This window comes from Podarcis filfolensis (genome assembly GCF_964270895.1).
Source record: "Podarcis filfolensis genome assembly, chromosome: 6".
Lineage (NCBI taxonomy): Eukaryota > Metazoa > Chordata > Lepidosauria > Squamata > Lacertidae > Podarcis > Podarcis filfolensis.
The window spans coordinates 80,979,909-81,000,878 of record NC_139609.1 but is presented as its reverse complement, the minus strand read 5'-3'; the positions used below and the strand labels follow the sequence as shown (position 1 = coordinate 81,000,878).

The 20,970-nt window shown below is 47.2% G+C and overlaps 1 long non-coding RNA gene across 1 annotated transcript; it reads left to right on the top strand.

Moving 5' to 3' along the window:
* The first annotated feature begins 520 nt into the window (after positions 1 to 520).
* LOC310764918 lies at positions 521 to 20,150 on the top strand. The gene is made up of 3 exons (XR_014549357.1): positions 521 to 652; positions 4,185 to 4,248; positions 18,572 to 20,150. It is a non-coding gene; the product is annotated as an uncharacterized lncRNA (long non-coding RNA).
* The last annotated feature ends 820 nt before the right edge of the window (positions 20,151 to 20,970 follow it).

Below are 20,970 nucleotides of genomic sequence, written 5' to 3'. Positions count from 1 at the left end.
TGCATATGAGCATATATTCAACACACAAAACAGTGACGATTTGTTGTCGACAAAGGACAGCTGGACATATAAAGGGCCCCATTACCTTCAGTAGCTTAGGGCCTCATCAAACCTAAATGCGGCCCTTGTTGGAGGTGTGTGGTATTGCTGGTGGAGATGCACCATGGCCTTTCTTCTCTCTGCATTCCTCTCAGCAGTCATTCCTCCTCTGGTCACGGCTATGGATGCACAACCTGTCTGTCTGTCTCCAGGCAGTCTGCAGTGGATTATCTGCAATCGTCTCCAGGTTGTCTGCAATGGATTCCCACAGAATGAGGTTAACGCCACCAGCCTTCATGCACCATTTGCAGACATCTTTGTAACGCTGAGTGTAACGCCAATGGGCTGTAACGCCAATGGGCCTGGTGCCTGAAGCCAGCTGTCAATAGAGCACGTTCTTGGGGATCCTGCCACCTTCCATGGAACTGACCGAGCCAGCGTAGGGGTAAACTCTTGGTTACAGATTATGCTTGGGATGGGTGAGTAACACTTGGCATTCACTTTACGAATGTAACTGCTACTGGATAGCAACACCTTACAAAAGCAAAATGGCCATGAATTCTGCTGAGCGCTGAACTGCCGCTGAACATAATAACTCATAACAACAACAACAGTGAGTCTGTTCTATCATTTTTATCCTTTGCAGCATCTGTGGCAAACACTCAGAATGCAATGGGTGGTGCTGTGGGTTAAACCACTGAGCCTAGGACTTGCCGATCAGAAGGTTGGCAGTTCAAATCCCGGCGACGGGGTGAGCTCCTGTTGCTGGGTCCCTGCTCTTGCCAACCTAGCAGTTTGAAAGCACATCAAAGTGCAAGTAGATAAATAGGTACCGCTCCGGCGGGAAAGTAAACGGCGTTTCCGTGCGCTGCTCTGGTTCGCCAGAAGCGGCTTAGTCATGCTGGCCACATGACCCGGAAGCTGTACGCCGGCTCCCTCGGCCAATAAAGTGAGATGAGTGCCACAACCCCAGAGTTGGTCACGACTGGACCATTAGGTCAGGGGGTTCCTTTACCTTACTGTTGCTGTTATGGCTGCCATTATATTTCAAGGCAGGTTGGTTATTGATGACTGGGGAAAGAGAATGGGTGGTAGGTTCTGTGATGGACACCACCTGCCCTGTAGGAAGGAAGAAGGGAGGATGGGGTGGTGGTGGAGGAGAAGACAGTATCAGGGCCTGTTCACACAATGCCTCCAGAGCTGCTTCCAGAAAGTAGATATGGAAGGCAACTGTTTGGCACTGTCCTGCAGTGCTCTACAAGGTTCATTTCCCAGGCTCTTTAACATGTATATGAAGCTGCTGGAAGCTGTCATCAGACAACATGAAGTGGACGACACCCAGCTCTATCTCTCTGTTCCATCTGAATTGGAAGAGGTGGTGGAGATACTCCAGTAAATCAGTTTCTTGGAGGCGGTGATAGCCTGGAATCCTGAAAAGATAAGAGATGTTAACATGCTCTGTGTTCTCTTTTTTTAAAAAAATAAATGTTTATTAAAATTTTTCCATCTTAGTAAAAAAAATCAAAAAAGGAAAAAAGAAAAAATTAAAAAAACACATAAAGTTTACAATCCATATTTTCCATGACATATTTCCCTGACTTCCCCACACTTCCCCTTCTTATATTCCAATTCAAATTGTTAGTTCAGCAAGTTCTTATCCCCAATTTTTGACCTTTTTATATTTAGTTCATTTTAATTAAAACCCCATTTTAACTTATAAACATCCCTATTTATACATCAGTACTCATTCTTAAAACCTTTTTCTAAAGCCGACCCAAATTCCCTTCCACGAATTCCCCAATTTTCTTACTGATAACAAAACAAAATAAAAGAAAAACAGATTATAGTTATACACCCTTTGGATTCTCAAACCCCGCCACCCCCTTTCCCGGTTTCGATCCCCAACAAATGTCCATCAGTCTTAATCTACTATCAGCCTGGAGACCTCACATCCGAGGCTCTTAATTCTCTCTCAGTTCCTCTCTGCCGGTTTTTTTGATAGTCTTTAGTATTAAACACCAGATCTCGGAGAAGCTCTGTCCCCATAAAGTCCATGTTTCTTCCAGCCAGACCTCCATACTTGAAAAAGGAGCCCAAATCTTGTTTCTTACTCCTTTTAAGTCCAATTGTCCCGAAAGTTCTAACTTCCACCTTGATCAAATTTGTAATCCATAGGTCTTCAGATCTCCACATAAGGAGATCTCTCCATTCTTCAATCTCCAATTCAAACCAGATTTTCATCATCCAGTATTTATTTTCCTTTGTAGCCGTCATGTCAGGCCTCTGGCTCGATTTCTTATTTTCCTTTGTAACCATCATGTCAGGCCTCTGGCTCTCCTTTGTCATCTGCAAAATTACAGCTCCTCCTTCCTTTTCTTCAGAATCAACATATGTCTCCTTCTCCATACTTTCAAAACTCTCAAATGTCTCTTTTTGTCCAGCTGCATGGGCTTCCTGAGTCAAATCCTTATCAAATTCAATGATATTATTTACTGTTAAGTTCAGAGTTGCAACATTTGTAGCCAAAACATCCATTTGGCCTTGTAACTTTCCCAAGAGAACAAAAGCTCTGTCCAGCCCAGCTCTGTCCTCCTCCAGCCATTCTTGTAATGTCCCAAATCCCCCTCTAGAGGGATTTTGGTTACTTAGTATTCTTTCCAGTTCAAATCCAAAAGTCAAGTTAGTTTGTATCAGTTCTTCCTTATTTTCAACAAAATATGACCAAATTGCAACAAATATTTCCAGCAGAGACAGCAGAAACAAAGTTCTCTTTTTCCTTCTTGACAGCTAATTTTGACAGCTGTCAAACTCTTCTATATCTCCTCAACAGGCTCTCTCGCGGATCACTCCCGGGTCCGGGGGGGTGGCACTTCAGCTCTCAAAATTAGCTCTTATCCTCTGATAAGGTTATTTATGCTTATACTGCCAAATCGTGAAATTAATATCTTTTACCCAATAAAGAAAAAGAAATTTTCTCGACCTTAGTTAACTAGTCCTTGCTTTAAAATATTTACAAGAGGGGAGGCGGACTTCCTGTTTGCACCTTCCCCGATCATGCCGAATTTAACAAAAAAAATTCCTTTTCAAGTCCAATTTCCGTACTACTCACGGGTTGTTACTTTTAGAGTCCAATTGTTCACAAGAAGAAGTCAGCGCTCTCCGACCATGGCATGCGGCTTCACTCCGCAGGAGGAGCAGTCGACTCTCAGCATCGCGCCGCTCACCCCGTCCCCCGTTCCGAAGCCTTTAAAAAGGCTCCTTCGCAGGTCGGGGGGGCGCAAATGGTGCCCGCCGAGTCACCAGGTTCACAGGCTTCAGTGCCTGTGATTTCTGAGGGTCCCCGCGTCGCCGCAGCGGCCAGACCCAGCTCCTGCGCAGCCGATTCCCTCCGGAGCTCGGAGGGAATCCGCCATTAGCCGGTCGCGCTAACCCGGAAGTCCCAACATGCCCTGTGTTCTCAAGTATAGGAGATGGGGAGATGGCCTGAGCTGGCCTGAGCTGGCCCATAGCCTATGGATGCAAGGCTCAAGCGCTCTTGGTGGCTAGGAATGCCCTTTTCCAGCCCTGACTGGTTTGCTGGCTATGACCCCTTTTGGCCAAAAATGACTTGGCCATAGTATTCCATGCTCTGCTAACTTCCTGATTGGATTATTGCAATACACTCTACACGGGAGCACCCTTGAAGGAGACCTGGAAACTTCCCTTGGTCCAAAAGGCAGCAGCCAGATTACTGGCTTGGGTTCCATTTAGATCTCATATTATCCCTGTTTTAAAACAGATGCATCGGTTGCTAGTTTGTTCCCAGTTTGAAGTTCACAAACATAACAGCAGAGGTGGCAACTGCTGTGTTTTTGACTTCAAGGCCACATCCTTGCAGGAGTTGTTGTCATTGATGTCAGCTGCTCAGTAGTTCTCGTGGTTGGTATTCATGTTAGAGATTTAGGCCCCAAATGTCTGAAAGATACAGGCCCTCTTGGGAGTTAAGATGAGCAGAGGAGGCCTTCCTGGTAGTTCTGCTGCCTACAGAAAGTTGGGGGAGTGTGGCGGCCCAATAGACTAGAGGGAATTCTCTGCGACATCCACTAAGTTGTGGAATCCCAACCCCCATAGATGTACGTCTAGCATCTTTATTATACATTTTTCAGTGAATGCTGAAGATGCACCTCTCTTTGACACCTGAGATGCATATTTTAAAGACCAATTGCAATTGTAAGTTGCTTTTCATTGCTTTTAACATTGTATTTTAAGTTGTTGTAACCTGCCCTGGCTATGTGTGTGTAATGAATGAAAGCACTATTATTAATAATAATACCACATCTGGATGCAGATGTAGTTTGGTCCCCTCACCATCCATTCACTGTATGAACCTGCAATACAACATGAGTGAAAGTAATCCATTAACCTTGATTGGGTAAGCTCAAATCAGCACTGACCTAGTGATTTAAATCTATATGCTGCTCAACCCTCTAAAACAAAGGATCAAAAACAATTCTTGGAAATCTGGGTGAGGTTGAAAGATGCACATGAAGATAAAGCCAAATCAAACTTCACATCAGGCATGTATGCATATTTTAGTATCTAGGACTGAAAAATAGAGAACTGAACCATTGACACTGAAAAGGGCACTTCATAGTTTTTAGCAAGACATGTTTTCTTTACTAGTGGCTGTTCTCAGCTCCACAGTTCTCTCCCTCTTGAACTTCCTTAAAGCCTGAAGATCTTCCCACAGCTAGGCAGATTTATCTTTCTATGCAAGCATTTTAAGGAAGCTGGGAACGAGAAGGGTGTGACTGGAGAAAGTTTGTTTGCAGTACATACAACTCCCCATTTGTGTAGGGGTTGCATTTTGGGTCATCACCTGTGTAGCCCACCCCACCCCATTCTGCGGCCAAAAATGGCGCACACGGGGGCATTTGTGCCCCAATTGAATGTGTGCAAAATTGTTCCCACCTGTGTGGGTAGAGTATTAGGGGAGAGAGTAGTACCCACATCGGGCTCCTTCTGGGATAGCTTGTCCACCTTTGGTCCCACCCTGCACTCATCTCTCACCTGTGGCTCCTAGATGTCAGCATGTGACCAGCGGCCACACCCTGGGAATGGTTTTGACTGGCCAACTGAAATATACTCAGAGTCGCAAAGTGATTTCATGCTTTTTATTCAGCTCATAGTGGTGAGGAGGAATGAATGAAAGCCCCCTCAAGGTATCTCCTTTATATACATTATTTACACAATGGGCTGCACATGATTGGCTAATTCCGGAATTCTACTGTAAGCCAATCAGGTTGTGGATTCACTTCTATCTGGAGCATGATTGGGTGGTTCCTGCCAACCAATCATACTGCTGCATTGTTCTAGGACCAATCAGACTGCTGCATTCTGAATCCTATTGTTCTAGGACCAATCAGACTGCTGCAGTTTGGATCCTATTCAACTCAGTACATAACACCCCTCCCCTCTAAGTTCCAGTCCTGCCCGGGAGGTCGCATTCATGGTCCTCGAGGTACGCCGGCGGCCTACATGTGCGTTGCGGCCTGGGGTGTTCCCTGGTCCGGGGTTCAGGTTCTGGCTCGTGTTCCAAGGATGCTGGCTGTGATGGAGCTGTATGGTCTGGCGCAACCGGCTCGCTCAGTCGTGGTTCTGGTTCCAGTGTCCTTTCGGCCTCACGGGTCCTCTCTGTATTTACTGATTCTGCCTCTCCTGCTTGCCCCTGCTGCTCTATGGGCCCCACTGCCCCACTGTTCCCTTGGGACTCCTCTGACCTGTCCTCCTCCTCCTGGTTTTCTCCCGGGAATCGTCGCCGTATCTGGTCGCAGTGGCGGCGCCAGCATTGCCCCCCATCTGTTAGCACCTCGTACGACACGGGGCCAGTGACCCTGGTGACTGTGGCGGGTACCCATGCAGGGCCTGCCCCAAAATTCTTTGCATACACTGGGTCCTGGGCCTCGAAGGTCCGGGGGTTCCTGCCTTCCCCCACCACTACCTCATCCTGAGCTCTATCTGGGTGAAGGCGTTCCAATCTGATTGCAAGGCGCTGACCCATTAGTAGTTCAGCGGGGCTCCGGCCAGTCGTTGAGCTGGGGGTGCTGTGCTGTGCTAGAAGGAATGTGGCAAGGTGGTACTCCCAATCCCCTTGCGTCATGCGGCGAAGGGTGTCCTTGGTGGTCCGCACCATGCGTTCCGCTTGGCCATTGGTGGCAGGGTGGAATGGCGCCGAACGGATGTGGCGGATGGCGTTCTGCGCTGTGCAGGTTTGGAATTCTCCTGACGTAAATGCAGCCCCGTTGTCTGAGACGAGAGTGTCAGGGAGCCCGTGGGTTGCAAACAGCCTGCGTAGTACCCGGATGGCTGCGGACGTAGAAGTGGACGGTACCAGTGCAACTTCCAGCCATTTGGTGTAGGAGTCCACCACTATGAATAATGTTTTCCCCTGAAAGGGGCCAGCGAAGTCCACATGCAGGCGTGACCATGGTGCTCAGGCGGACTCCCAGCACTGGACTGGGGCCCTTGGGGGATCTGGGTGGGATTCTTGGCAGGCCTGGCAGTGTTTGACCCAGGCCTCTATCTCTCCGTCAATCCCCGGCCACCACACATAACTCCTGGCAAGGGCCTTCATTCTTACTACCCCTGGGTGTGTCTCGTGTAGGGCTGTGAGGACCCTTTTGCGGAGGGGCTGGGGAACAACGACCCTGCTTCCCCATAACAGGCACCCCTTGTGGGCCGACAGTTCATGTTTGCGGGTTGTGTAGCCGGCGAATTCTGGCCCGGGGCTGCTGCTGGGCCATCCCCTCCACACCCAGTCCAGGACCTGGGAGATGACCCTATCTTTCTTGGAATGGTGTGCAACTTCTTGTGCCTGAATGGGGCACTCGGGAAGCAGCTCCAGGCTCATAACCTCTTGTGCAGGTGCTGGGTCGGGGCCTGTTTCCGGTAGTGGTAGCCTGCTGAGGGCGTCTGCATGGCCCATCGCCTTCCCAGGGCAGTGAATCAGTGCATACTGGTAGCTGGCAAGGAAAATTGACCACCTGAGGACGCGAGGAGACAGCACTTGGGGGGTCTGCTTTTCGGGGGCAAACAAGCCAAGCAACGGCTTGTGGTCAGTCACCACGGTGAAGGGCCGCCCGTACAAGAAATCATGGAATTTTTTTACTCCCTTCACGATTGCCAGACCCTCCTTGTCGATTTGCGAGTAGTTCCGCTCACTTGCGTTGAGTGTCTGGGAAAAGTATGCCACCGGTACCTCTCTTCCATCCGGGAGTTGGTGTCCCAGGACAGCACCAATGCCATAGGGTGAGGCGTCGCATGCTAGCACCACCGGCAGCCTCTCGTCAAAGTGTGCCAAGACCGAGTTTGAGACAAGCAAGTCCTTGACTGCCTGGAATGCGGCCTCCTGGCGCTGGCCCCACACCCAAGGGGCCCGCTTGTCCAGGAGTCTGTGTAGGGGCTCTGCTACCGCCGCCTTGTGGGGAAGGAAGGAATGGTAAAAGTTCAATAGTCCCAAGAAGGCCTGAAGTTCAGTCTTGTTCTTGGGCGCTGGGTCATCACAAATGGCCCGTACCTTGTCCCCAGTTGGGTGGACCCCTTCTGCGTCCACCATAAATCCCAGAAAGTCCACCTGAGGCACTCCTAGTAGACATTTTTCCCGCTTCACCTTGAGACCCGCCGTCTGGAAACGGTGCAGAACGGTACGGAGGCGGTCCTCAAACTCCTCGGGTGTGGGCCCGGCAATCAACACATCATCGAAGAAGGGGGTGACACCAGGAATCCCTTTAAGGAGAGAGTCCATTAGACTCTGGAATATGCCTGGTGCCACGCTGACACCGAATTGCAGCCGCTTTACCCTGAACGCTCCTCTGTGCGTCACAATCATCTGTGCCTCTGCTGTGGCCTTATCTACTGGCAGCTGTTGATATGCTTGGGCCAGGTCCAGCTTGCCAAAAAATTTTGACCCAGCCAGGGTAGCAAGGACATGGCTGACCACTGGCACTGGGTATGCATGGGCCGTGAGGGCCTTGTTTATGGTACATTTGTAGTCTGCGCAGATGCGGACCGAACCATTAGGCTTGACGGGTGTGACGATTGGGGTTTCCCAGGGGGCATTAGGCACCGGCTCCAGCACTCCTTGCTCCACGAGTCGGTCCAATTCCTCGTCTATATGCGGTTTCAGGACGAACGGGACCCGGTGGGCCTTGAGCCTGACCGGTCGTAGTGCGGGGTCAAGCTGTAGAGCAATGGGGGGGCCCGTATACTGTCCCAATTTCCCATCGAAAACCCCTGGAAATTCCTTGCGTATGGCATCCACGTCCACTTGTAAGGTAGTGTGGTTCACCCCGGTGACGGCTAGCCCCAGTGGTCGAAACCATGCCAATCCCAGTAAGCTAATGTAGGGGCCCTTGACCACAAGCAAGTCCAGTTGCCGCGTCCGCCCTCGGTACTGCACCCTGAAGGTCCCCACCCCCATTGTGGGGACCTTACGTTTCTGGAAGTCCCGGAGGGTGAATGGGGCCGGCCTGAGTTTGGGACCCCCAGTAGGACACAGTTTCCTTAAGGTCCTTGCCGAGATTATGGATAGAGTTGAACCCGTGTCAAGCTCCATGCGGCATGGGGCCCCCTCTATCTGTACCTCTACATAAATTTTCTCTACGTTGGGGTGGGGCAACTGGTATACCTGGAAGTCTGTGAGCTCCGTCGAGTTGCCTTGGTGCGTTGGGCCCCGGGACCTGGGGCTCTTGGGTTGGTCATCTGATGCCTGGCGTCGGGTGGGCCGAGCTCGACACACACGGGCAATGTGTCCCAATTTTCTGCACTGCCTGCACTCTGCGTTGCAGAAACGGCCGGTCCTCCTCTCGTGACTTTCTCCACAGCTTGCGCAGTTCCCTCCTTCTCGTCGAGGCAGCTGTGGTATGTGGGCTGCTTGAGTGCGCTGCTGTACTCGGTGCACCTCCTCCCTGTTGGATCCTGAGTCGTCGGTGAGGTCTTCGTGGTGGACCCTCAGTTGGGACGGCTGGCTCGGCCGTGCCTCTTGCGTCGACCTCTCGGCAGCTTCCGTTGCCAGGGCCTCCTCCAGAGCGACCTGGAACGTTAGGTTCTTCTTAGCGTAGAGGCGTCGTTGCAGCTTCTCATCCTTCAGGCCACCGACGAGGCGGTCACGAAGCATGTTCTCCAGCTCTGAGAAGTTGCAGAACTGGGCAGCTTGGTGGAGAGAGGTCACAAACCCAGTTATGGTTTCCCCAGGGGCTTGCCGCTTTGCGTAGAAGGCATTTCGACGAGCCACCACTGAGGGCTGTGGCGAAAAGTGCCCCTTCAGCTGTTCCATTATTGTTTTGTATGGAACAGTAGCAACGTCTTCAGGTGCAAGGAGAGCCCGGGCGATTTCAAACGTCTCCTCTCCGCAGACGCTGAAGAATATTGCCCTCTTCTTGGCGTTTTCTTCATCGGTGACCCCTTTGGCTTCTAGGAGGAAGGTGAAACGGGAGGTGCACGCTTCCCAGTCTCCAGATGCTGGGTTGAACGGCGAGAAGCTGCTGTCGGTTGCCATTCTGAGTTCCTTGTGTCCCGGAGCTGAAGCCTGGATACACGGTGCGAGGCAGTGGTGCGGCAGGTGGCGGTGCTGCGGTGCTGTGTGTGGCAGTCAGCTCAGCGGGATCCCACCTTCGTCGCCAGTGAAATATACTCAGAGTCGCAAAGTGATTTCATGCTCTTTATTCAGCTCATAGTGGTGAGGAGGAATGAATGAAAGTCCCCTCAAGGTATCTGCTTTATATACATTATTTACACAATGGGCTGCACATGATTGGCTAATTCCGGAATTCTACTGTAAGCCAATCAGGTTGTGGATTCACTTCTATCTGGAGCATGATTGGGTGGTTCCTGCCAACCAATCATACTGCTGCATTGTTCTAGGACCAATCAGACTGCTGCATTCTGAATCCTATTGTTCTAGGACCAATCAGACTGCTGCCTTTTGGATCCTATTGTTCTAGGACCAATCAGACTGCTGCAGTTTGGATCCTATTCAACTCAGTACATAACACCAACTAAACCAGTAGGGTAGCTGATGAGTCTCAAAGCCCTGGTGAGTTAGGGACTTTTCCCTACGTGTGAAGACAGGCTTTGACAGATTGAGAAGACAAAACCAATAATGGGTCCAACAGTCAATAAGGAGGTCTCTGCATGTGCTGTAGATGGAAGTGAGGGGCAGATGGGGCACATCAACCTAGGAAGGTAGCCCCTCTAGGAGAAGATCCTAAACCTCCACTGCCTTGTGGGACATCTTCAGGAGAAGTCCAAGGAGGAAACCCTACACAAATCCAGAGTGGAGTCCCTAAGGTAGCTGGATGGTGTTTCATAAGCCTCCTTCCTGCAGTCCAGCTGGTGCCAAATGTATTGCTCTGCTTTCCTTTGGATCACCTCATAAAGTATGAAAGGGAGGTCTTGTTGTCTGCGCAGCCCAGGACCTCCACACACACTGCTGAGGTTTGCGCCACACAAAGGTCACTTTGGTGCTGTTAGCACAGCGGTTTGAGTTCACACCTGGAGGCACACATTGTCTCCCAAGACAGATGGACAACAACAACAGCAACATGGTTTTTCTAATGGCTATTTTTATGTACAATTTTCCTGTTTCACAAAGGGTGTCACCTGCCCTAACCCTAATCCCAAGTAGTTTGGGATGGTGCTGGTTGACTGGGGAGATAGACAATGCTTTTATGTGTGTGTATGTGCCCCCAGACCTCTGGTGCCTCCTGATTTTAGGTAGCTGCTGCAGACCACCCAAAAGAACGTTTGATGGAGACCACTTCACTATGTAGAAGGTTGTAAGAAGACAGCCCTCTGTTTGAAGGAGTTTTCTGTTTGAAGGGCAGTCTGGTCCAAGTCCTGTTTAAAGATGATGGTCAGGATTCAACGAAGAAGCTCTGCTAGGTAAAGCCCATGCAAGGACTCCTGCTAGTGCAGTGGGGCTTCCTCCCTCTCCTCCCCTGTGCCCCATGCCTCCAAAATTGGGGGGGGGGCAGCTTTGGGAGAATCCTCTTAACAGAGCATGGCAGTAGCAGAGGGCAGGTCACTCCATCAGGAAGCAGAAATGCCCTGCTGCTGCTTAGAGGGGTGAGCCAGGGATGTGGTTGGGACCATATGAGTGCCTCAGCAGGAGTACCATATGGGAGACAATGGATCTGCTGGTGCAATTGCACCAGCTCAACCTTGCTGCTGCTTTGCCCCAGTCTTGTCCATGTAAAATAACAATAACGCTGGAGTCTGGAAGTGACTCCATGACTCTGCCCCACCACACTCTCTGCTGGGACTGGGCATGTTCAGAGCATGGACTGCTAACTAACTGTTGGAGGGAGATGGTGGAAAACTGGAGCTGGGGCTGGAATGGAATGACTGGACTCCTGAACAGGGAACACCCTGCACTGCAACATTCTGTTGCAGGGCCTCCCTTTTCTCATTCACCTCCTGTACTAGATTTCCAAGTGAATTTTTATACAAGAAGGGTTTAATATTTAACTCCAAGAAGGAGCATTTACTACGCTACTCAAAGCAAGCAACCCTCTTGGTATATTTACTTTCGACGTTTTGTATTTATTTATTGAAAAGAGCTTTCTTTTAACAGCTTGGTAAACATAACGAGTACCGGAGGGGAGAGGAGGAAAGAGGACCAGCAAAAGCTATTTAAGTCAGCGCTGCTATTCTTTTGTCTGTTTGTCCTGCCGTCCCAGCTATACTACTTAATCAGAAGCACAATGGTTTCTGAGCATGTATGAATTTCCTAAGTGATAATAATAATAATAATAATAATAATAATAATAATAATAATTTATTATTTTTACCCTGCCCATCTGGTAAGGGGGCAAAAAAAAAAGAAGAAGCAAAAATTGGGGGGGGGGTATTATGGTACAATTTATATTTGCATCATTTTCAGTTTGCCCCCTCTCGATTAATGTCTTCTGTATGTTTCAACTTGCTGCTATGTCGGCCTGCCCCCCCCCTTCACCACTTCGTAGTAAACTCTTGTCCCATAGCCAGTACATTAAGTTCTTGGTTAGATCCATGACGTCAAATGGTATCTGGCTCCCAGCCATGGAATGATGCTGGGAAGGAATGCATGAATGAACTGGGTTCTCAGTTCACATGGTTCGCTCTCTCTCTCTCTGTGTGTGTTATAAGGCAGAGAATCTCCGTCTTTTAAACATTTAGCCATGGGGGGGGGGAGAGGGGCTGGAATGGTGCCCTGTGGCATATGCGCTCCAAGCAGAAATCACACAAGACAGTTTTCCTTCTCTTGAAAGGTGTGAACGAAGAAATGTCACTCCAAACTAGCGTTTCAACAGAGGAAAATGCAAATCCATGATGCAACTCATGCTAGAACAACCTTTTTTTTTAAAAAAAAAGGCTGTTTTTTTTTTTTAATGAACTTTAATCATCCCCAAGTCTAGCTACAGCTCAAGACATAGGGATTTACTTTATTTTGGGGGGTTTTTTTTAGGGAAAGAGGAAAAAAAGAAAATTGACAGAGGACTGAAGACTTCAATAATTTATAAATGGAGTGGCAAGAATAAACACAAGCTCATCTTTCTGCAAACATGGAATTGCTGCAATGAACAGGGAGTAAGCTGCACTGAGTTTAGTGGGACTTACTTCATGCCCTCCAACATTCCTCCGATGAAAATAAGGACGTCCCATTCCATCAAGATAGTTTTACTGTTTATTCCCCCACGCATCTTACTGGGTTGCCCCCGCCACTCTGGGCAGCTTCCAACATATATAAAAACATAATACATAATTAAATATTAAAAAAAACCTTTGCCTATGGAGGATTGCCTTCAGACAGGGTTGGATAACTCCATAATAACAACAATAATAATAACAATAATAATAATTTTTTAAAAAATATTTATACCCCGCCCTCCCCAGCCAAGACCAGGCTCACGGCGGCTAACAACCAATAATAAAAACAAGTTGATTAAAATACAATTTAAAAAACAAGATTAAAATACAACATTAAAACATTAGGATGCAGCCTCTTCACAGGAAGAGAAAGGGAAAAGAAAGAGGGGGAGGGAATCAAACTGATTCTAAGCCAAAGGCCAGGTGGAACAACTCTGTCTTACAGGCCCTGCGGAAAGAAATCAGATCCCACAGGGCCCTGGTCTCATGAGACAGAGTGTTCCACCAGGCTGGAGCCAGTGTTAAGAAGGCCCTGGATCTGGTTGAGGCTAATCTAACTTCCTTAGGGCCTGGGACCTCTGGGGTCATACCCTCCAACATTTCTCCAATGAAAACAGGGACATCCTAAAGAAAAGTGGGACATTCCAGGATCAAATCAGAAAACTGGGATGGCTTCTCTAAATCAGAGACGTCCCTAGAAAATAGGGACCCTTGGAGGGTCTGTTACTTTGCAGTAAACATGTTTAGCATTGCATTGCACAGCTTGGAGAGTCCATCCAGTTGGTGTGGATGTTCAAAATGAGCAGAAAAGGAAGTCTTTCTGCATGCAACAGAAACTTTGTGGAAATTATCAAATTGTGAAGCTCAGTTTAAAGATGATGCTTGACATGCTGTAGTATAGTCATTGCTGCCAATACTGTTGCAGCAGTGGGCGATGCATTCCTTGGTGGCCGGATCTGCTACTCTAATGGATCTTGTCACCCGAGATAGTTGCTTCACCTTGCCTCATGTGTGGGCCGGCCCCAATTCCTGCATTTGGTAACATATTAAATCAGGCTGCAGCATGTTTAGCAATAGCATCGTTAGAGGCCTGTAGTGAACCAGTTTATATGGTCACATGGAACTCACCCAAAATTACACTTAAAGTAGGCCATCATTTTAAAATGATGATCCAGTGATGGTTACTAGTTATAAAAGCTAAAAGAATAAAAATAAACACAGTATTGATATTTAGACATACTATAGCTCTGATTGCCAGATGGTGAGGACAAGGAGTAGGGAATAATGATCTGCATCAGGACTTGCTGGTGAATATCTCAGTTATTTGGCTGTCCACTGTCGGAGGCAGCATGCTGGATTAGAATGGACCTTTTCTCTGACCTTTTCTTAATGAAAGCAATGTTCAGGAACGCATCCCAGAGAACCAAACACACAAGTTCACACTTATCCAAACTTCACAATGCAAACAATGTTTGCAAAAAAATGCATATATTGGGGGAAAAGTGTGCCCAACATGAAGATATTAGTGAAAACAATACACAAAACACATTACATTGAGGAAAACTGCTTGCAAAAATGTGTACATTATCCAAGACTGCATACAAAATTGTGTTTGCTGGGAGAAATTAGCACAAGGATGCAGATGAATATTCACGAGAATTAAAAAATAAAAATAATCGCAGATTGCTGCAACGTGTGGAGAACTGAATTTAAGATTGGAAAAATGAAAAATGGAGAGACCCCAAACTGATAGATTCTTTCATCCGAAGCTGTGACTATTGGTCATGCTGGCTGGGGCTGACGGGAGGTGGATTCCAACAGTGTCTTAGAGAGGAGAGAGGAAATTTAACCACTGCCCTTTCCTGAACCTGCAGCAGGGACTAAAAGTTCAGTCTCCGATTTGCCTTATTTCACCTGCTAGGGGATTAAAACGTGGTTCAGGCCAGGTGATTGGGCTGGGTTGTAGGGGACATTCTAGGATAAATTGTTCTCTCCGCTGCTACCCTGAGTGTGATTCATAGACAGCGTTGGCTGCTTAAAACCTAAGATGACCTGGCATTGACATGCAGGAAAGAGAGCACTTGGGTTCTCTCATTAAACTAGCTGTCACAGAAGCTGGAGAAGAAACTGCTAGAAAACAAGAAAATATACTTTATCTCCGACTCTCTTTTAAGATAAATAACAAAGGCGCTGACTGACCAGTTCTGAAACTTCATCAGTCAAGGGTGGCTTGGTTTTTTGTTCTTTGTTTATAAAAGAAGGCCTTTTATTCATTTACGTAAATGGCTCTGAGTTCATTTGATGGAGGGCAGTATAAAAACTGATACAACCCACACACCCCTCTCCAGGCCGCACCCCCCACTGTAAGATGTGTGCAGAAGATGGTATCCAAAGTACTTCATTCAGAACAAATTCAAACACACCTTGTTGTTGTTGTTTAGTCGTTTAGTCGTGTCCGACTCTTTGTGACCCCATGGACTAGAGCACACCAGGCACTCCTGTCTTCCACTGACTCCTGCAGTTTGGTGAAACACATGCTGGTAGCTTTGAGAACACTGTCCAACCATCTCGTCCTCTGTCGTCCCCTTCTCCTTGTGCCCTCCATCTTTCCCAAAATCAGGGTCTTTTCCAGGGAGTCTTCTCTTCTCATGAGGTAGCCAAAGTATTGGAGCCTCAGCTTCACGATCTGTCCTTCCAGTGAGCACTCAGGGCTGATTTCCTTAAGAATGGAGAGGTTTGATCTTCTTGCAGTCCATGGGATTCTCAAGAGTCTCCTCCAGCACCATAATTCGAAAGCATCAATTCTTCGGCGATCAGCCTTCTTTATGGTCCAGCTCTCACTTCCATACATCACTACTGGGAAAACCATAGCTTTAACCATATGGACCTTCGTCGGCAAGGTGATGTCTCTGCTTTTTAAGATGTCTTTGCTTTTTAAAAAACACACCTTAGGGATAGTGAAACCATGGAGTTAGGAGTCAGTGATGGTCACCAACTTGGATGGCTTTAAAAGAGAAAAGCACTTTTGCTTTGATGGCATGTGTCCTTGAGTTAGGATAATGCTTCTGTTTTTCCTGAACGGAGATATGCCTGTGTGGGATTGTGGGTAGAGAAATTTGACTGCAGGCAGCTGTACAATGGGAAGAGACCCATATGAGGAAATGGTCCTGTTCGATATAAGGCAGTTTCATCAATACATCCATAAAACAGACAACTCTACCCACTTGGGGGCCCTGCTAATTCCGGGCCATTTGTCTATGGAGATAACTCTGGCACAGTGGAACAAGACCTGTGGTTTCACGGCCGGGGTACCAGAGCTTTCAAGCCTTCTCTTAGAACAGCTGACCAAAGGAAAGAAGAGATTTGGGTTGCCAATCTGCAAAGCTAAGCAAGAAATGTGTCATGGGAGTTTTCATTGCATTGGCATGTTTTCTTTTAGCCCATGCCAGACATTTAAATATGTAGAGTGGGAAGAAGATAATGGACAGAAATTAAGCGGACCTCCCTAAAGGTCCCTCTGTTGTGCTGCGTTTTGTTTTTGTGTGGGCAAAGGTTCAGAGAGGCTCTTGGTTCAGCTTCAGCCACTTTGCTTGTTTCTAAGTGAAACCAGCTGCGGACATGATCCAATGTACATAGCCTCCAGCGCTGCAAAACATTTGCATGAAAAGGTCTTTTTCTTTGCCTTATTTACTGCCTTGAAGCAAAAAAGAAAAAAGAAAAAAATAGGGTAAAATGTCAAAATTCTGTTCCAGAACAAATTGCACATCTCCACCTACTCTTGGCTAAGCTGATTGTCCTTCACCTTTTTGTGGGGAAAATCTGGATGAAAATGTGTAGATAATGGATACAACCAAGAACAGTGGAACTGCTTCTCTCTCTCTCTCTCTCTCTCTCTCTCTCTCTCTCTCTCTGTGTGTGTGTGTGTGTGTGAGAGAGAGAGAGAGAGAGAGAAGGGTGTGATTTTATTAAAGGCAAAATGCGTTGTGTGTTTGCGACACACAAGTGAGCAAAGTTCCTTATTATTGGTATACGGAGAAATACAACAAAAACTTATGAATGAACAGCCGTAGCAATTTCACATAGCCAATGAGCTAACCTAAATAGTATTGGTCCAAGCACCACTCAAACAGCAAAACTACCGTAAGTCTGAAGTATCACTTCTCAAGACAATTAGAAAAGCCAAGAAGATTGTTAAATCTTTGAAGGTGACCCAGAAACTACAACTAATCCAGAATGTGGCAGCTAGACTGGTGACTGGGAGCGGCCGCCGAGACCATATAACACCAGTCCTGAAAGACCTACATTGGCTCCCAGTACTTTTCCAAGCACAATTCAAAGTGTTGGTGCTGACCTTTAAAGCCCTAAATGGCCTCGGCCCAGTATACCTGAAGGAGCGTCTCCACTCCTATCATCCAAGCCGGACACTGAGGTCCAGCGCCGAGGGCCTTCTGGTGGTTCCCTCACTGTGAGAAGTGAGGTTACAGGGAACCAGGCAGAGGGCCTTCTTGGTGGTGGTGCCTGCCCTGTGGAACATCCTCCCTACAGATGTCAAGGAAATAAACAACTTTTAGAAGACATCTGAAGGCAGCCCTGTTTAGGGAAGTTTTTAATGTTTGATGTTGTTGCTTTTTTATTGTTATTGATGTTCTGTTGGGAGCCGCCCAGAGTGGCTGGGGAAACCCAGCCAGATGGGCGGGGTATAAATAAATAAATAAATAAATAAATAATAATAATAATAATAATTCAGAGTCACCCCGGGCTCACCCTGGGAGAATGATTGAGTGTCACAGTGCTGGCAGGCATGGAATGTGCAGAGCGAGGAATCAGCTCTTTATTGTCAAAAGTACACTTATAAGTTAAGAAAAGGGATGTCCTTCGGTTCCGCATTTCTCAGCTGCTCCTAGGTGTGCGCCTCATGAGGCAGTTGCTCCCACCTTGGCTTATGTATCTCACCCCCAAGGAGCTGTGGGCAAGCAGACGAAGACTCCACCTTCGTGTATCCTGTTTCTGCTTCTCCCTCTTCACTCCTCTTCTGGTCCTGGGAGACAGTGGAGCAGGAGAGGTAGAGGCAGGAGGCAAGCGAAAGGTTCCAGGTTCCAATCCCTGGCATCTCCAGGGAGGGCAGGGGAAATTTCCTATCTGAAACCCTGGAGAGATGCTGCCTCTCAGTGTTGACAGGACTAAATCAGAACTAATTTTCATGTAAACTGCTTAGAGGTGTTGATGATTAAGAGGTATATAGGTCCTGTTAAGGCAGGGGTCGGCATACTTTTTCAGCAGGGGGCCAGGCCACTGTCCCTCATACCTTGGGGGATGACGACTATATTTGGGGAGGGGGGGATGAACAAATTCCTATGCCCCACAAATAACCCAGAGATGCATTTTAAATAAAAGCACACATTCTACTCATGTAAAAACACCAGGCAGGCCCCACAAATAACCCAGAGATGCATTTTCAATAAAAGGACACATTCTACTCAGGTAAAAACACCAGGCAGGCCCCACAAATAACCCAGAGATGCATTTTAAATAAAAGAATACATTCTACTCAGGTAAAAACAAGCTGATTCCCGGACTGTCTGCGGGCCGGATTTAGAAGGCAATTGGACTGGATCTGGCCCCCAGGCCTTAGTTTGCCTACCCATGTATACGATGGGCACATGGTCTGATTTGTTATAAGGCAAAAGGCAATTTCCTATGGCTGCTCCCAACCCCAGACATCCTCTCAGTTGAATGATGAGACATTTGCGCTGATGCTGAGACATAAGGGGAAGCTCAAGGAATTATGATGACTAGACAAGATAATCCACTCAGGTGCTTCACAAATATTTGGCGTATAGTCCAAGTGTGTTGTTTTTGTCAACAGGCACGTCCAATTGAAGAACTACCTGGCACCATGGAAGATGCCGTACATTCTGTACTCCAGACCCTCCTGACATGCTAAGGCTGCCTGCTTGTCTCAGAGACCCGTGCAGGTGTGTGGTCTGCAGCTTGCAGCAAAGTAAAATGTTGGCAGAGAGGAAGAGCTGAACACAGGAGAGAGAATATTTAACAAGCAGGGATGATTAAAAGCCTAAAATTGGGTTAGGCAGATGTGAACGAACAATAGGAGCGAGCTGATTGCAAAGTGCATACTAATCTAGTTATTCAGTCACCATGGAGATGATTTGTGTCATGAAAATGACTCCAGTAATGCTCTGGAACATGAGCTGCAATCAGGAGTTAACCTTATGCTTAAATGTGGACTCAGCACCCACCATGAAATCAGCAGCAAAGAATGTATTGCTGTACGCTACCTCCAGTCTCTAAGCACTGCAAGATTCTGGGGTTCCTCACTATCAGGCAGTTGAAGTAGGGGTACCCACCCATTATGTACTCCAGCACAAAGCCACTTCCTTTGTTACTTAGAGAGCCATTACCTCAACAGGAAGCTAGCCTGGCTATTCCAGGAATTGAATCCACGCTGGATTAATTAATTTCACAATTGTTCATAATCCAATAAAAACTATGTAGTTTAATTAATTCAATAACATTGATGCACTTGATCCAGAGATGCCAGCATTTCAAAGCCTGACAGTCGTTTGCACCTCCAGCATCCTCCAGCCTTCCCCTTGACTCTTTGCACCCACCTACATAATTCCCCCTCCCCGGGAGTTATACCATTCATTTTGGGAACCGCTTGGGACATAGGAATCTGCCTTATACTATTGGTCCATCTCTGTCTACTGGCAGCCGATCTCCAGGATTTAAGTCTCATTGTCTCTCCCAGCTCTTTCCGAAGATGCCAGTGACTGAACTTGGAACCTTCTTCATGCAAAGCAGATTTTCTACTGCTGAGCCACAGCCCATCCCTAAAGGGCTATATTGGCATGAATCATTATTTCGGATTGAGTGTGTTAATTCTGTGCTAATATGTTTAATTGCAAATGTAGTATGTTGCGCATAACCGGGAGAACACAGAGCTTCACTGGTGTACTGCTGATTTGTGAAAGTAACTTACTTGATTCTGAGGCTACCGCTTGGCAATGTGGCAATCATTTCAGCTTTTTCTAAATGCAAGCACAGTTCCTGATTATGATTCACCTGTTTGATTAAAAATAATTACACAAGGGAGATATGGAGCCCTCTGAGAACTTGGAAGGAGTTGGAGAAGCAGTACCAGATCGTTTTAATGTTAGTCATTTGATAAGTGGAGACTAATTTTCTCTTCCGCCTGGAACTGTTGAGTAAAGTTTTGCTTAGATGGTATCACCAAGAGGAAATAGAATTATTATATTGAAATGCTTCTGGAATCTGCAGAGTATTCACAAATATAAACATGATGAAGAGTGTTGCATGGGAAACCCCAGATCAATCCCAGCTGCATTTGCCAGCTACTAGATCAAGCTGCCTCTTATGTAAGAGTCACCTTATTATGATTTTAGTATGATAAATATAATTAATTATACTGAATGCTGATTACCTTTCTTCTTCTTCTTCTTCTTCTTCTTCTTCTTCTTCTTCTTCTTCTTCTTCTTCTTCTTCTTCTTCTTCTTCCATTAAGATGTTTCTGACCTCTGCGCATGCATTATTTCACTCCCCACTATAACCCCATACAGAGTAGGTCACTATTCTTATATCACTATCTATATTATAGATGAGGGATGTGGATGGCGTTGTGGTCTAAACCATTGAGCCTCTTGGGCTTCCTGATCAGAAGCTCAGTGGTTCAAATCTGTGCAACAGGTTGAGCTCTCCTTGTTCTGTCCCAGCCTCTGCCAACCTAGCAGTTCGAAAGCATTCCAGTGCAAGGAGATAAATACGTACCACTGTGGCAGGAAGGTAAACAGTGTTTCCATGTGCTCTGGTTTCCGTCATGGTGTCCCATTGCACGAGCAGTGGTTTAGTCATGCTGGCCACGTGACCTGGAAAGTTGTCTGTGGACAAATGCTGGCTCCCTTGGCCTGAAAGCAAGATGAGTGCCACAACCCCATAGTCGCCTTTGACTGAACTTAACCCTCCAGGGGTCCTTTGCATTTACCTTACCTATAGATGAGCAAACCATCCATGACTGGTAGGGTTGCTTGGTTTAAAGTTTCTGGGTCGTATCCAACAAAATTCTTCTGCTAGTGCAAGGATTTGTGCTTGCGCAACAAAATGTACCTTCCCTCTCCCCACATATCCCCCAACCTGCGGGTGGTAGAACTTCCCCAGAACAGATTTAGGGGGGTGCAGGAAGAGGAGAGGAAAGGGAAGTGTCAGGATGCTGGCAGCAGCTCCTAGCTG